This window comes from Aegilops tauschii, chromosome 7, assembly GCF_002575655.3.
Source record: "Aegilops tauschii subsp. strangulata cultivar AL8/78 chromosome 7, Aet v6.0, whole genome shotgun sequence".
In the NCBI taxonomy this organism is placed as follows: domain Eukaryota; kingdom Viridiplantae; phylum Streptophyta; class Magnoliopsida; order Poales; family Poaceae; genus Aegilops; species Aegilops tauschii.
The window spans coordinates 452553203-452571138 of NC_053041.3; the positions used below are offsets into that span (position 1 = coordinate 452553203).

The 17936-nt window shown below is 44.1% G+C and overlaps 1 long non-coding RNA gene across 1 annotated transcript; it reads right to left on the reverse strand.

Annotated features, from left to right (window-relative positions):
- Positions 1-6465: 6465 nt before the first annotated feature.
- Positions 6466-16700, reverse strand: LOC123494664 (uncharacterized). The gene is made up of 4 exons (XR_012189193.1): positions 16303-16700; positions 9825-9986; positions 7220-7394; positions 6466-6798 (listed from the first exon to the last, which is right to left on the reverse strand). It is a non-coding gene; the product is annotated as an uncharacterized lncRNA (long non-coding RNA).
- Between the last annotated feature and the right edge of the window lie 1236 nt (positions 16701-17936).

Genomic DNA, 17936 nt, shown 5'->3' on the forward strand with positions numbered 1-17936 from the left:
ATAACCGCATTCACTTTAAAAGGGGCACCACGCAATTCCGTTGAGACGACACCGTTTAGAGAAACCTAAGTTGTCGTTTCTTAAAAGTTTGGGGCTGCGATGCTTATGTGAAAAGTTTCAAGCTGATAAGCTCGAACCCAAAGCGGATAAATGCATCTTCATAGAAAACCCAAAACAGTTGGGTATACCTCCTATTTCAGATCTGGAAGCGAAATTAATTGCTTCTAGAAACGAGTCCTTTCTCGAGGAAAAGTTTCTCTCGAAAGAATTGAGTGGGAGGATGGTAGAGACTTGATAAGGTTATTGAACTGTCACTTCAACTAGTGTGTAGCAGGGCACAGGAAGTTGTTCCTGTGGCACCTACACCAATTGAAGTGGAAGCTTATGATAGTGATCATGAAACTTCGGATCAAGTCACTGCCAAACCTCGTAGGTCGACAAGGATATGTACTACTCCTGAGTGGTACGGTAATCCTGTCTTAGATATCATGTTGTTAGACAACACTGAACCTACGAGCTATGGAGAAGCGATGGTGGGCCCATATTCCGACAAATGGTTAGAAACCATGAAATCCGAGATAGGATCCATGTATCAGAACAAAGCATGGACTTTGGTGAACTTGCCCGATGATCGGCAAGCCATTGAGATAAATGGATCTTTAAGAAGAAGACGGACGTGGACGGTAATGTTACCGTCTATGAAGCTCGACTTGTGGCAAAGAGTATTTTCACAAGTTCAAGGAGTTGACTACGATGAGATTTTCTCATCCGTAGCGATGCTTAAGTCCGTCGGAATCATGTTAGCATTAGCTGCATTTATGAAATCTGGCAGATGGATGTCAAAACAAGTTTCCTTACCAGTTTTCGTAAGGCTAAAAGGTATGCTAGCTCCAGCAATCCTTCCATGGACTAGAGCAAGCATCTCGGAGTCAGAATACGCTTTGATGGAGTGATCAAAGTTTTTAGGTTTGTACAAAGTTTGTTAGAAACTTGTATCTACAATAAGGTGAGTGGGAGCACTACAACATTTCTGATAAGTATATGTGAATGACATATTGTTGATCCAAAATGATGTAAAATTTCTGGAAAGCATAAAGGGTTGTTTGAAAAGAGTTTTTCAAAGGAAGACCTGGATAAAGCTGCTTACATATTGGGCATCAAGATCTATAGAGATAGATCAAGACGTCTGATGATACTTTCAAAGAATGCACACCTTGACATGATTTTGAAAGAGTTCAAAATAGATCAGCAAAGAAGGAGTTCTTGGTTGTGTTGCAAGGTGTGAGTATTGAGTAAGACTCAAGACCTGACCACAGCAGAAGAGAGAGAAAGGATGAAGGTCGTCCCCTATGCTTTAGACGTAGGCTCTTCAGTATGCTATGCTGTGTACCGCACATGAAGTGTGCCTTGCCATGAGTTGGTCAAAGGGTACAATAGTGATCCGGGAACGGATCACATGACAGCGGTCGAACTTGTCCTTAGTATCTAGTGGACTAAGGAATTTTCTCGATTATGGAGGTGAAAAGGAGTTCGTCGTAAAGGGTTACGTCGATGCGAACTTTGACACTAATCCGGATGACTCTGAGTAGTAAACCAGATTTGTATAGTAGAGCAGTTATTTGAAATGGCTCCAAGTAGCGCGTGGTAGCATCCACAAGATGACATAGATATTCGTAAAGCACACACGGATGTGAAAGGTTCTGACCCGTCGACTAATAACCTCTCTCACAAGCATGACATGATCAAACCAGAACTCATTGAGTGTTAATCACATAATGATGTGAACTGGATTGTTGACTGAAGTGAACTCTTTGGATGTTGGTCACATGGTGATGTGACCTGTGAGTGTTAATCACATGGTGATGTGAACTAGATTATTGACTCTAGTGCAAGTGGGAGACTGTTGGAAATATGCCCTAGAGGCAATAATAAATTGGTTATTATTATATTTCCTTGTTCATGATAATCGTTTATTATCCATGCTAGAATTGTATTGATAGGAAACTCAGATACATGTGTGGATACATAGACAACACCATGTCCCTAGTAAGCCTCTAGTTGACTAGCTCGTTGATCAATAGATGGTTACGGTTTCCTGACCATGGACACTGGATGTCGTTGATAACGGGATCACATCATTAGGAGAATGATGTGATGGACAAGACCCAATCCTAAGCATACTAGATTCAGTAGGAAGAAAAATGCATCAACGGCGGCGGCTGCCATCCTAGGATTACCCGCGACCAAGGGACTTGGATTTATCAGGGATGGATGAAGAATTCATACCTGGTTCTCCATGAGAGAACCCTATGCAATCGCTGAGAGGGGTTTTTCTCTGAACAAGCAGACGAGGGAGAAGGGGATTTAGGCCCTGTAAAATATTGCTGCTTCATCCGTCCAGCTTACTACTAAAGATGGAAAGGTGGGGGGTTTTGTGATTTGACGTCTCATTGGGCATTACTGTGGCGCTACGAACGGGGTGAGTCTACCGTGCAGTTGTGCACTCTAATTTGGTGCATGGCACGTGGACCCCGTTGTCGGATGCCCCACATATTAGCGAAAGGGAGTAGAAAGGCAGGAGTAACTAGTTACACATAAATATATTTCTGACAGAGAGATACTCCCTTTGTAAAGAAATATAAAAATCTTTTATATCACAACTTTATACATAAGAAAAATCTAGGGGTATATACCTAACATAATATGGGGGTTCAGTTGAGAATATAATACTCAGACATGCTCACGGTTCTGGACTTTGGGCCACAGGCTGGTGGGCCTGCATGTTTGGGGGCCCATGTGTTCTACCTCAGCGCTTTTCATATTGCAAGCGATTGGTACGACGCTGGTTTTCGATGCTGTCGCTAGGCGAATACAGAAAATTGAATAAAGCACGACAGCTGTTAGAATGAAATCGAACAACAGTTCCTAACCAGCAATCAGAGTTGCAATTCTATCAACAATATCCTACGTGATAAATAATACTGCCGTACTACTTATACACACAGGACACTGGTTTCACCATGCTAGATTATTACATCAAAATCTCTCGAAGGATAGATCAGTTCGGCAGTTACGTCCTGCTACTGAAGAATTTCAAAGTTGATTTGGACCGGCTCTCCTTGCCGAGAAAGTTCAATTTTGACATCATCATCTACCGCAAGATTTGATTTAGATTTGAACCTTGACCATCCTTTAGAATCAATCATCATGCGACCATCCTTTGTACTTACGGTATATTGAGAAGGTTCATTCACACCAAGGTTGTGCATGGTAAGAGAAACTTGGCCACGGTCGCCCGGATTGTTGAACGACTCGCTCGTTGCGCTAGGAATTCTCTATTTGCAAACAAGAAGACATACACAAACAGTTAGATCAACAAAGTGAATCATGTGAAACAACATGGAAAGAAAAAAGAACGAAGCACTTGGGCGGCCAATGCTTACCAAGGTGGAGATGTCGGTTTTTGTAAGGACTTTGGTATATGCAGTGCGAACTGCAGCCCAGTATGCTGCCGGTGCAACTGCTGGTTACGTTGCCGCTGCACGGGCTAGAGCAGATGCAAGTGCAAGTGTTGGAGCAGGTGCCGGAGTCGTTGCTGGTGCCCATGCTGGTGCGACTGGTAGTGCCGCCGCTGCTACCGGAGATGGTGCTCCTTGTGGAGCTGGTGCCGGTGTCGATGCCCGATCCTCTGGTAGATCAGCCTGATCCACTGACGCGGTCAGTGCCCAATCCTTAGGTGGATTAGACTGAGTTGTTGCCGCTGTCAGTGCTAGAGCAAGTGCCGTCGGAGAAGGTGTCGGTGCTCGATCCGTTGCTGAAGGTGGTACCGATGTACGAGACAGCAGCGATCGTGTCTGGTCTGCTGTGATCAGCTTTCTAACTTGACTAGGCTCCGTGACCGTGATCCAGTCTTTTTCTTCATTTCTTTTAAATGCGAGAAGGACTAATTGTGACGTCTTTGTTAAACCAAACTGCAGTTCATCATAGGGCTTCGGATTGTACTGAGACAATAGACTGATCCAATTATGTCCAGTAATATAAGTGATGGACAGTGCCTTCGTTACTGACACGACATAAGAAGTGAAACCTACAAAAATAACCATCCTAGAGCAAACCAAATGGTTTATTCTGTGATGAATGTCACATGGCAAAACCTGCATCGTAAAATTGTAGCAAAAGTAAGAAAACATGACATTAAATAAATAAGATTTAGACAGTAAATCTATAAGATTTACTTGATGTGACACGAGTGAATCCTTACCAGGAAATCACTATGTTCAAGTTGTAAATAGAAGATTGATCGTCCAACTACGCGTGGCATGGAGGGCCCCCGCTAACTCCCACAAGCAGGACAGTCCAAAGGTCGTGACAAATCGTATGGACCGAACATCCATGGGACTGGAAATCCTGGTGGGTGCGATAAACCCTACAATGCATACAGATATTGGAGTGTAACCATAATTGATAAACCGTCCTCACAAAAAAGATGATCTGGATACTTCAAAATATACATACTGAATTGAGTGGACAGACATTAACATAGACTGTTCTCAGGACTCACCACACACCAAAAGCGGCAGTACTAAACAATACAGGGTTCACACACACAAATCAAGTACTGAACAATAGTACTTACTACAGACAAGCAAAGTTGCACTAATTAAACTCTACAGACTATTGGTGGAAATATGCCCTAGAGGCAATAATAAATTGGTTATTATTATATTTCCTTGTTCATGATAATCGTTTATTATCCATGCTAGAATTGTATTGATAGGAAACTCATATACATGTGTGGATACATAGACAACACCATGTCCCTAGTAAGCCTCTAGTTGACTAGCTCGTTGATCAATAGATGGTTACGGTTTCCTGACCATGGAGATTGGATGTCGTTGATAATGGGATCACATCATTAGGAGAATGATGTGATGGACAAGACCCAATCCTAAGCATAGCATAAAAGATCGTGTAGTTCGTTTGCTAGAGCTTTTCCAATGTCAAGTATCTTTTCCTTAGACCATGAGATCGTGTAACTCCCGGATGCCGTAGGAGTGCTTTGGGTGTACCCAACGTCACAACGTAACTGGGTGACTATAAAAGTACACTACGGGTAACTCTGAAAGTGTCTGTTGGGTTGACACGGATCGAGACTGGGATTTGTCACTCCGTATGACGGAGAGGTATCTCTGGGCCCACTCGGTAATGCATCATCATAATGAGCTCAATGTGACTAAGGAGTTAGCCATGGGATCATGCATTACGGTACGAGTAAAGTGACTTGACGGTCACGAGATTGAACAAGGTATTGGGATACCGACGATCGAATCTCGGGCAAGTAACGTACCGATTGACAAAGGGAATTGTATACGGGATTGATTGAATCCTCGACATCGTGGTTCATCCGATGAGATCATCGTGGAACATGTGGGAGCCAACATGGGTATCCAGATCCCGCTGTTGGTTATTGACCGGAGAGGCGTCTCGGTCATGTCTGCATGTCTCCCGAACCCGTAGGGTCTACACACTTAAGGTTCGGTGACGCTAGGGTTGTAGAGATATTAGTATGCGGAAACCCGAAAGTTGTTCGGAGTCCCGGATGAGATCTTGGACGTCACGAGGAGTTCCGGAATGGTCCGGAGGTGAAGAATTATATATAGGAAGTCAAGTTACGGCCACCGGGAAAGTTTCGGGGGTCGCCGGTATTGTACCGGGACCACCGGAAGGGTCCCGGGGGTCCACCGGGTGGGGCCACCTATCTCGGAGGGCCCCATGGGCTGAAGTGGGAAGGGAACCAGCCCTTAGTGGGTTGGGGCGCCCCCCATGGGCCTCCCCCCTGCGCCTAGGGTTGGAAACCCTAGGGTGGGGGGGCGCCCCACTTGCCTTGGGGGGTAAGTTTCCCCCTGGCCGCCCCCCCCCCCTTTGCAGATGGGATCCAGGCCGGCGCCCCCCCTCCCAGGGGGCCTATATATAGTGGGGGGAGGGAGGGCAGCAGTATGACAGCCCCTGGCGCCTCCCTCTCCCCCTGCAACACCTCTCCCTCTCGCAGAAGCTTGGCGAAGCCCTGCCGAGACCCCGCTACTTCCGCCACCACGTCGTCGTGCTGCTGGATCTCCATCAACCTCTCCTTCCCCCTTGCTGGATCAAGAAGGAGGAGACGTCCCTACTCCGTACGTGTGTTGAACGCGGAGGTGCCGTCCGTTCGGCACTCGGTCATCGGTGATTTGGATCACGGCGAGTACGACTCCATCAACCCCGTTCATTGGAACGCTTCCGCTCGCGATCTACAAGGGTATGTAGATGCACTCCTTTCCCCTCGTTGCTAGTATACTCCATAGATGGATCTTGGTGATGCGTAGAAATTTTTTGAATTCTGCTACGATCCCCCAACAACTATTTCTTGCCACCGACCTACGGGATGAACCCCGCATAACTGACTAGGCCATGGACTTCGTGAGAGATTTCTACCAGCATCATCACCATCTCGTCAACCTTGGAGAACCTAACAGAGTGGTCTTTCCACTCATAAACATGACGATGAACACAGTCCGCATCAGATTTGTCGTGAAGCTTTACAAGAACCACACCCTTCATAATCGAAGGCACAACTAGGAAATTGTTGTGGTCAAGTACAGCCTCGAGAACACACCTGACAACAATGCTACAGGAAAACACTAGTTCAGGACACGTGGCGACAAGGACACAACATCTGGATAGTTTAGCAGTAGAACTCATCCTCAGGTCTTCCAGTTCACACGACATGACTTTGAGAACTTCATCTTCATCGCGGACCTGGTTCTAATTCAAACAGAAACCAAATATTTTATTACTACCTCCGTTCAGAAATATAAGTGATTTTCGATATTTTACTACATATACGCAGAGAAATGAGTGAACAAAGACACTAGAACATGTCTTCAAAGGCATGAAAGCAGAGGGATTACTTGCAATATCCATAACACAAGTTACTGAGGCAAATATACTCTCTTCAAAGGTAGCATTGATGTTCATAAAGTAGTTGAAAGTAATCTATAAGAAATCAGTGTCAATCTCTCGCATGTTTTGGTCAAAAGAGGAATTTAGAACCATCATTTGGCACACAAAAATCACATGCAAGATCACCCAGAAAGTTGTACTACTAGTACTAGTACTAGTACTGCGTGTTAGATGAAAAAACACGATCAAGATCGAGAAAAAGATTGTCAAGAAGAGATATTACCTAGACTTGCTTAATGAGGGATCCCAGAGAGGGGGCCTTGGACACGGCGATGGCCTTGAGCTTGTCTGCGGTAGTCTCGGCGGGGTGCTTGCGATTCTTCGCACCCCGAGCCTCGACGATTTTGGCCAGAGCCATAGACATCACTTCGGCCGGTGCTCCAGGGTCCATCAAGAAACTATGAAATAGAAATAAAAGAAAAGAAACCATAATCACAAATCCAAAAGAAGAACATAGTGGGAGTTATAGGATCAGTCTCAGGGTTGCAAGACCGGGCCTTGGCCAAAATCAACACCATTGATGCGCTCACCTTTCCTTTTTGGGAGAGAAGAACAATGGCAGAAGCAGGTCGGAGTTTTCTTGAAGAAATGAGGAACAAGATGAGGGAGAACGAGTTGGGGTTTTCTTCAAGAGAGGAAGTGATACGTCTCCCACGTATCTATAATTTATGAAGTATTCATGCCATGTTTACAAGTTTTATATGATTTTGGTATGATTTGATTAGAACTAACCCGTACTAACGATGTTTTCAGCAGAACTACCATGGTGTTGTTTTTGTGCAGAAATAAAAGTTCTCGGAATGCGATGAAAATAAACGGAGAATTTTTCTGGAAAATATAAAAACTACTGGAACGAAGAGTTACCGGAGGGGACGCCCGTGGGCCCCACGAGGGTGGAGGGTGCACCCACCCCCCTAGGGCGCTCCCCTATGCCTCGTGGACTCCCCATGGGGCCCCCTGACTTGTTCTCGACGCCAACCTCTCCTATAAATGCCCAAACCTCCAGAAAATAACCTAGATCAGAAGTTCCGCAGGCGCAAGCCTCTGTAGCCACAAGAAATCAATCTAGGCCCTCTCTGGCACCCTGCCGGAGGGGGCCATCATCACCGGAGGCTATGGAGGAGGATCCCGGAGGGGCCATTATCGCCATGAAGGCCAAGATCCAGAGGGAGAACCTCTCCCCATCCAGGCATTAAAAAAGCGCTTGTTGGGAGATAACCCAATATTTACCCTTACTATTTTTGTGTGTTTACATGATTAAGCTACTGTAATCATGTTTTATAGCTTTTGTTTCAATAAAGTGCCAAGTAAGACCTTTGGGAAGACTCTTTTTGTAGAAGATTAATAGACAAATTTCTCACGTCCACCAAGTTATTTCATAATTTTTGGAGTAGCATAAGTATGTTTGCTGTTCAAATAATTACAGACTGTTCTGTTTCTGACAAATTCAGTTTTCATTGCATAGTTTGCTTGTTTTCTAGTTTCTATGGCTTATATTTCTCAATATAAATTGTAGAAATGAAGATTATGGTGCTACTTTGAAGCACAAGTGTGGTAAAAGGATAGTAGCATTGTCCCTTCTCTCTTTTTCTCTCATTTTTTTCTTTTTTCTTTGGGACTTTTTTATGGCCTTTTTCTTTTTTTTTTTGTCCGGAGTCTCATCCCGACTTGTGGGGGAATCATAGTCTCCATCATCCTTTCCTCACTTGGGACAATGCTCTAATAATGATGATCATCACACTTTTATTACTTACAACTCAACAATTACAACTCAAAACTTAGAACATAATATGACTCTATGTGAATGCCTCCGGTGGCGTACCGGGATATGCAATGAATCAAGAGTGACATGTATGAAAGAATTATGAAGAGTGGCTTTGCCACAAATACGATGTCAACTACATGATCATGCAAAGCAATATGACAATGAAGGAGCGTGTCATAGTAAACGAAACGGCGGTAAGTTGCATGGCAATATATCTCGGAATAGTTATGGAAATGCAATGATAGGTAGGTATGGTGGCTGTTTTGAGGAAGGTATATGGTGGGATGATACCGGCGAAAAGTGCGCGGTATTAGAGAGGCTAGCAATGGTGGAAGGAAGAAAAGTGCGTATAATCCATGGACTCAACATTAGTCATAGAGAACTCATATACATGTTGCAAAAATCTACAAGTTATCAAAGCAAAGTATTACGCGCATGCTCCTAGGGGATATATTGGTAGGAAAAGACCATCGCTCATCCCCGACCGACACTCATAAGGAAGACAATCAATAAATAAATCATGCTCCGACTTCATCACATAACGGTTCACCATACGTGCATGCTACGAGAATCACAAACTTTAACACAAGTATTCCTCAAATCCACAACTACTCAACTAGCATAACTCTAATATCACCATCTTCATATCTCAAAACAATTATCAAGCATCAAACTTCTCATAGTATTCAACACACTCATAAGAATTTTTTTACTAATCTTGGATGCCTATCATAATTAAAGCAAATTACCATGTTGTTTTGTAGGACTCTCAAAATAATATAAGTGAAGCATGAGAGAACAATAGTTTCTATAAAACAAATCCACCACCGTGCTCTAAAAGATATAAGTGAAGCACTAGAGCAAAAACTATATAGCTCAAAAGATATAAGTGAAGCACATAGAGTATTCTAATAATTTTCGAATCATGTGTGTCTCTCTCAAAAGGTGTGTACAGCAAGGATGATTGTGGTAAACTAAAAAGCAAAGACTCAAATCATACAAGATGCTCCAAGCAAAACACATATCATGTGGTGAATAAAAATATAGCTCCAAGTAAAGTTACCGATGGACGAAGACGAAAGAGGGAATGCCTTCCCGGGCATCCCCAAGCTTTGGCTTATTGGTGTCCTTAGATTATCTTGGGGTGCCATGGGAATCCCCAAGCTTAGGCTCTTGCCACTCCTTGTTCCATAATCCATCAAATCTTTTACCCAAAACTTGAAAACTTCAGAACACAAAATTCAACAGAAAATCTCGGGAGCTCCGTTAGCGAAAGAAAACAAAACACCACTTCAAGGTACTGTATTGAACTCATTCTTTATTTATATTGGTGTTAAACTTACTGTATTTCAACTTTTCTATGGTTTATAAACTATTTTATTAGCCATAGATTCATCAAAATAAGCAAACAACACACGAAAAACAGAATCTGTCAAACATAGAACTGTCTGTAGTAATCTGTAAGTAACGCAAACTTCTGGAACACAAAAAAATCTACCAAAATAGGAAGACCTAGACAATTTGTTTATTGACCTACTTCAATTGGAATCAGTATTTTATCACGTTCTGGTGATTTTTAACAATTGTTTTCATGAACAGTAAGTTTCTGAAATTTTCAACAAGATCAAATAACTATCATCCAAGAAGATCCTATAGGTTTAACTTGGCACAAACACTAATTAAAACATAAAAACAAATCTAACCAGAGGCTAGATCAAAGATTAAACAGAAACAAAAAGCAAGAAACAAAAATAAAATTGGGTTGCCTCCCAACAAGGGCTGTCGTTTAACGCCCCTAGCTAGGCTTAGGATTTCAACGATGCTCACACAAAAGATAATAATTGAAACACAAAGAGAGCATCATGAAACATGTGACAAACATATTTAAGTCTAACATACTTCCTATACATAGGCATATTATAAGCAAACAAATTTACAAGGCAAGCAAAAAACTAGCATATGTAAGGAAGAAAAAAGGAACAATAGCAATCTCAACATAACGAGAGGTAATTTTGTAAAATGAAAATTTCTACAACCATATTTTTCTTTCCCATAGTGATTACATGTAGGATCATAATCAAATTCAACAAAATAGATATCATATAAAATATTTTCAACACGATCCACATGCATGCGAAGTTGACACTCTTCCAAAATAGTGGGATTAACATTAGCTAAAGTCATGACCTCTCCAAACCCACTTTTATCAAAAAAAAAATATAAGATGGATCATTCTCCAAATATGTGGGATCTAAAGTTGACACTCTTCCAAACCCACTTTCAATATTATTGCAAACACTATTATCAATCTCATATTCATCATGGGGCTTAAATAAATTTTCAAGATTATAAGAACAATCACCCCAATCATGATCATTGCAACAAGTAATGTTCATAGCAAAACTAGCATCCCCAAGCTTAGGGTTTTGCATATTATTAGCACAATTGACATCAAGAGAATTTATGGTAAAATCATTGCAATCATGCTTTTTATTCAAAGATCCATCGTGAATCACTCCATAAACTACTTCATCACAATTTTCAGATTCACGAATTTCAAGCAAAATTTCATAAAGATAATCTAGTGCACAAAACTCACTAGCAATTGGTTCAACATAATTGGATCTCTTAAAAAGATTAGCAAGCGGATGAGGATCCATAGATCTTAGGTTCTTTGTTTAGCAATAAATAAACAATTATTCCAACCAAACGAGCAAACGAGCCAAGTAAGACATCAAGGCAAACGAAAAGACGAACAAAAGAAGGGCGAATAAAACGGCAAGGGTGAAGTGGGGGAGAGAAAAACGAGAGGCAAATGGCAAATAATGTAATGCAAGGGATAAGAGTTTATTTTGGTGCTGTCCTATTGTGCCCTCCGTGTCGCGCAAGCGTGAGGGATTCCTGTTGTAGAGTGTTGCAATACGTTCATGATTCGCTTATAGTGGGTTGCTTGAGTGACAGAAGCATAGACCCGAGTAAGGGGGTTGTTGTGTATGGGATAAAGGGGACTTGATGCTTTAATGCTATGGTTGGGTTTTACCTTAATGATCTTTAGTAGTTGCGGATGCTTGCTAGAGTTCCAATCATAAGTGCATATGATCCAAAAAGAGAAAGTATGTTAGCTTATGTCTCTCCCTCATATTAAATTGCAATGACGACTACCGGTCTTGTTAACAATTGCCTAGGATAATTCCGCACACCGATCCATCATTATTCCACACTCGCTATTTATAATATTTAGTAATATATTCTAACTTTATGATAACAACACCTACTTTTATGTTTTAGCTCTCCGATATCATGCGAAGTTATCCTCTTCATACCCACAACGTAGTTTTATTTCTCGTTTCTAGTTGTAAGCAAATGTTCGGTGTATGTAGAGTCGTATCAGTGGCAGATAGGACTTGAGAGAATATTGATCTTACCTTTAGCTCCTTGTGGATTCGACACTCCATACTTATCACTTCCGCCATTGGGAATTGCTACGATGATTCCCTGCACTTGGGGATCATCAGGAAGCTGAGGGAGAAGAGTGAAATGATGGTTGCTTCGTCCGTCCAACTTACTGCTAGAAAGGTGGGGGTTTTGTGATTTCACGGCTCATTGGGCATTACTACGGCGCTTTGATCGGGGTAGTCTACCGTGCAGTTGGGCACTCTAGTACGAAGTAATTTAGTGCATGGCTAGTGGACCCCGATGTTGGCTGTCCCACATGTCGGCGAAAGTGAGTAGCAAGGTTCCCGACGACCGTCGAGGAGGATCCGCACGGTAGAGCGTGTCCACTGTTTCTGAAGAAAAAAATGAGTACAACAAGCGTTTCCACTCTTACGACGGAGGAGTGCGAAACACGGCAGCCACTTGAACTTACATAGTGCTCCTACTACTAGGCATGTGCAGTGGTTCATACGTCAGTACTACATAATCTTCTTGCTAGTGTAGTAAGATATGACAATAATAAATGATGTTGTGCGCATGTCAACTATATGAACAGTAACGTAACATAGTACCCCTTTTTTGACTGTCCGGTCAAGAATGAACGGTGAGATCAATGTTAACAGAACTAAGTCTACAACGCACAGAGAGTACGGTGCTACAGTACTCCACGGAACATGAACCATATGAAGCACGAATCAGTGTTAGGCAGGGTGTATGAAGGGTGCATGGGATGGGAGCAAAAGTTCCCTTCTCGACCCACTTTTCGGTGTTTGGCAGAGTGCATGAAGGGTGCATGAGTCCACACTAGTAGGTTAACACAAATACACTAGGAGCATGCATGAAGAGGGGTGCTGAGATGGGCATGCACGAAGAGGGAACAACTATATTGAGATGAGAATGCAACCAAACACACCCACCAGCTTTGTGCTACAGTGACTGATCTGCACCATCTGAGTTTGATCCAACAGTCATGTTGCGCCGAGACATGGACATGCCCATGCAGAGGACGCCTAAACACCACCGAAGTCCCTCTACTTCTCGAGGCACACGACGTTGGTGATGCAGGGTGCCACCGCCCGCAGAGCTGCTCCCGGTCGATGGGAGCCAGCTTGTCAAAGACGGCGTCCAATGGCACGAATGGATTCCGGTGACGGAGCCCTGAAAGGATTCGCACGGCAACAGCGACAGAAGCCCGCAACCCCTCCTTATCTAGCTCCGCCCCCACCATCACGCCGAGACGGCTCAGCTCCTCGGAGATATAGGGAAGGAGACTAGGTCAGGAAGCTCGTTGAAGTCGACGGGGTGGTCGAATGGGTTTAGCCCAATGGCCGACATGGTCGCGCTAGCACGATGGTAGGCATCACGCAGCCGCAACACATGCGTGGCAACATGGTCCACCAAGTGGCTGAGACGATCCTGGACCTTGTCACGATCGGCCCGCTCACGCTCCAGCCGGCGCGCCTGACTGCCTATTGGATCTCCTGCTTTCTGCAGCAATGTTGCCCATGCCTTGAGCATCTTTGTGGTGGACGCCTGCCGCTTTTGAAGCTCCGTGAAGTCCCGCGCATAAAGGAGGAGAATGGCACTCCTCTCCTCCTTGAGCTCACGAAGCTCCACGTCCTTGGCCCTGAGCTCCGCATCCTCGGCCTGGAGCTCCTGTGTCACGCGCCTCACCTCAGACTCCGTGATCTGGTGCACCGCCATGGAACCAGGTAGAAGCAATGGGGAGAGGAAGCAAAGGGGGCGAAACGGCTGAAAGGCAATGCAATCTACGAGAAGCTGAAGGGAGCCATCCAAGGAGCAGGGTGAATCTTTTGGTTTTCACCATGAGAAAACACCAGTCGACGACTTTTCACATCAGGGAGCAGTGGGTTTGACAGGCGTAGTCATCGTGACTAATTGCTGCCGCGCCTGCTCCCGTCAATCAAAAAATTAAAAATCCCGCTACGCGTGCTCCCGTCAATCAAAAAATTAAAAATCCTGCCGCGCCTGCCGCACCCAAAGACCAGAGCAACGCCGCGGTGGATATTTAAATTTACCTGCCGTCAAGGAGATAAAAAAGGGATGAAAAAACAAATGTGGCGGTGGCCTAGCTAATCGGTCGCACTAACCCAACTAGCTAGCCAACCTTCGTCAGTGATGTACTCGGCGAGAAAGGTGGTCTTTCGTGATTTGACGACTCATTTACTTGATACGACGCCACGACCGAGGAGGACCCAGAAAATGCGTTGTAGGGTGTCCCACATCTCGTCAAGGAAGAATATATGCGTGCACCACCTGGGAGGACCCCGAAACCGCGCGGCAGGGTGTGCCACGTCTTGGCATGGAGGAAAAATGTGCGTGTAAAAATATATTGTATCAGACGTACTACGTATGGTTGGACCTCGGGACCCAGCAGCCAGTCGGTCGAAAACACCCCACTAGCCACACAGCTTCATCATGCTAACATGGCACGGAGCATAGGTGTGGTTAGCTCCGTGTCGACCAGCCACAACATCTCTTGTTCAAGGCGATTCTTCTATTCTCCAAGCTTTTTTTAGTTATAATAACACCACGACAAGCTGGCGCCGCTCTTCGTGTGTGCCCGTGCGTCTAAAGGTTAGACAATGGAGAGGAGAGAGAGATCGCAGACCTGAGACCCACCAGTAAGTGAGTCAACGGTCATGCACATGTTGACAAGCCACTCCCTCTACTCTACGCAATGTAATATTGTATAAAATCAAGTTATGGGACAAAGCAAACAACCGTTGTTGTTTCAGGCTATCGACTTATGCTTTGTAGTCCAGGTTGCCAATTCGAATCTCATCTTTTAGATTTGTTAGTTTTAGGTCCAAATTTGATCAATGACAAGTGGGACCCCCGTGTGTTGTTCTGATATTTTAGTGTAGGATGGTTTTTTTGAACAAACACTTTGCGCGGTTAGACAAGTAACGACACGAGTTACACGTATTTTTGTAAGTTTAGGAACAAAAATGACAGCGACATAAAATATCACATACACCCCGCAACTTAGATGCTATGGTGATACAAGTTTTTACGTCGTTGGAACTGAGATCCAATGACTTGGGAGTAGTACATAAATGCAAGATCACACTGCAGAATAAAAGTAGTTCTTTTTTTTCAAATTCACAGACCTCACAGAAGGCACATTTACAAATATGACTACACTTGACTCTCAACTAAATCAATTCATTAGTACTTACCACTCCTAACAAACACTCCCAATTTCCAGCATTTAGAGGCAATGTAAGTGACGTAGATCACTACGAACAGAGAGGCAATGCAGATAAACTCAATATACATAAATATTTAAAACTACCACAGAGAACTAGCAGTATAAACACTTTACTGTGGCAAAACACAACTCAAGTCTAGCTTGGTAATTTCGGTTCTTATCCAGTTCTACAATTCTAGTAAAGCCGTACCTACAAGCCATGAAGAAGTAAAAAAAGCCAATAACCTGCAAGTTACCACAGTACGATGCCGAAATTCTAAGTAACACCCTGGGGCATGGCAACGAGTGCGGCCGCCTAGGGCCCAGCCCAAGCAGGGGCCATCGGGCATGTTTCTAGTAGATATATAAGCATATTATGAAGAAGAAAAGATAGATAAGGTAAAAAACCAGCAAAGAGACAACCATTAAGCCAGTCACCTACTCCCGCTGCGTGACCATGCTAGGAATTAACTCTGAGGCGAAAATTTTGGCCGAGAAATCTGCCAATCAGAACGTGCTAATATCCTTGATTATCGCCCTCAATTAACGCCGGATCTATGCACCATGATATGTGTATCCATGCAGCCAAAAATCTCATTTAGTTAGGCAATTATGAGTCGCAGCATGCAATACTCCGCAAAATTAAAAGGCAGGCAACACTCCTTTAATTAGGCCCCATGCATCATGCAATACTCGGTTTAAGCTAAAAAAAGCATGAAATATTCCATTAATTAGGCACCATGCAACCAATGATTTTTCTCAATGTATGAATCTCGTCGTCGGTTCTTCCGATGGGTCGCAGCCACTACACACCTGCCACAACAGTACCGGCGATAGTCGTGGCAGTCAGGGCCGGCCTAGGGGGGAGCAGGATAGAAGACCAAGGACTTACCGGAGCCAGAGACGAAGTAGAAGTGGACATCGTCGTGGCTGCGGTCACCAGTCACTACACGCGGTGTCGGTGTTGTCCTCCTTGAGGAGACGCGCGCCATTGATGGGGAAGACAGGTGCGAGGTCGATGCTGACGATGAGTACCCTAACCGTGGGGCGGCTGATGGCCGCCTAGACCCAGCCCCCCTGCGCGTCGTCGGGAGGAGGCTGAAGGGAGATGGCCACCATGAGGAACCGCCGCCACCGATCCGGCAGCAAGATTGCTGGTTCTGGCCGTGGACGAAAAGGATGGATAGAGTAGAGGGTCATGCGCTGGAGTTGAGGTGGTGTGGTGGTCGGGGTCGGAGAGGTGGTAGCAGCCGGCGTTGCTGCCGCAGTGGATCCGGCAGGTAGATCGACAGATCTAGCCGTGCACGGAACCCCCGGACGGTGTGGGCGGGCCTGGACGTCGCACCGGTGGTGCTTGCCACGGTACTGCCTCCGAGCGACTCGACTGAACAGGGAAGTTGACGATTGGAGAACGGGACGGGAGGAACGAAGGCACGGGGAGGAGGAGATGGGTGGAAGAGAAGCCGGCGGCTGCGGGTGGTAGGGGAGAAAGAAGAGAGGGATAGAAAAATTGTGAGCACGATTAGGAATTGTGTGCCCCCCGTTGGATCTTGAAAAATCGGACGATTGGGAGCACGATCCGTGGGCGGCTGATTCGACCAATCAGAATGCATGGTTTGCCTCACCCAGGATCGCTCCTTAGCTGAGAGTCATAATGGGTTTTCCAAAAAAATTATTAAGTCATTTTTGTGAAATAATAATAATAATATGCAAAATCCAGTCAAAAAAGAAATGACTTGCAAAAAGAATAACTTACATAACCCAATACAGTTTTACATGTGATATATTAAATATATGTTTTTAGGTGTTTCAAATTTTTTCTAAATTATATACTAACATTTTCTATAGTTTAAATAAGTTTATGTGTGTTTGTTGAAACTGATTCCAATTTGAACTACATGCGTCTCAAAAAAGTTTTATAACTTTCAGAAAAATGCATATTTAAGTGCATATGTTTAATTTTAGATCATATCCTAAAATGCATGAAAATTACAAATGATTGTGACGAAGAATTCAAACTTGCATTTGCAACCTATAGGGGGGGTGACAATATATCTACAAGTGGACAATAATTATGTAAATCCACATTAAGTCATATTATGGGTGCATAAGTTTGACAAAAAAAATTAGAATATTTCATGGAAGTTGGACTATACATTGTTCACAAATGGATTCATCTCCCATGGTGTTTTATATAGCTCCGAGCGGCCTATGATGATTCATCTCCCACGATGTTACATCTCCCAATTTGGCATGTATATTGAAATTAATTTTAATTGGAACTGCATGTATCTTAACTAGGTCTTCATAAAGTATATTGAAGGATGGTCTGAGGAGCCGATGGGGGTCGGGACGCCGGAGTGGTTACTCGGCAGCCGAAGTTGCCGACTGACATGAGTGGTCCTCATCCAATTTGGCGGCGGCCGCTTCTTCCGGGTGCATATGCTCGTAGGAGGCCGACGGTGCGGGCTTGTCGTCGTGGCAGGAGCTTGACTTCGTTCTCTTGCCCGAGATTTGCTGCTCCTG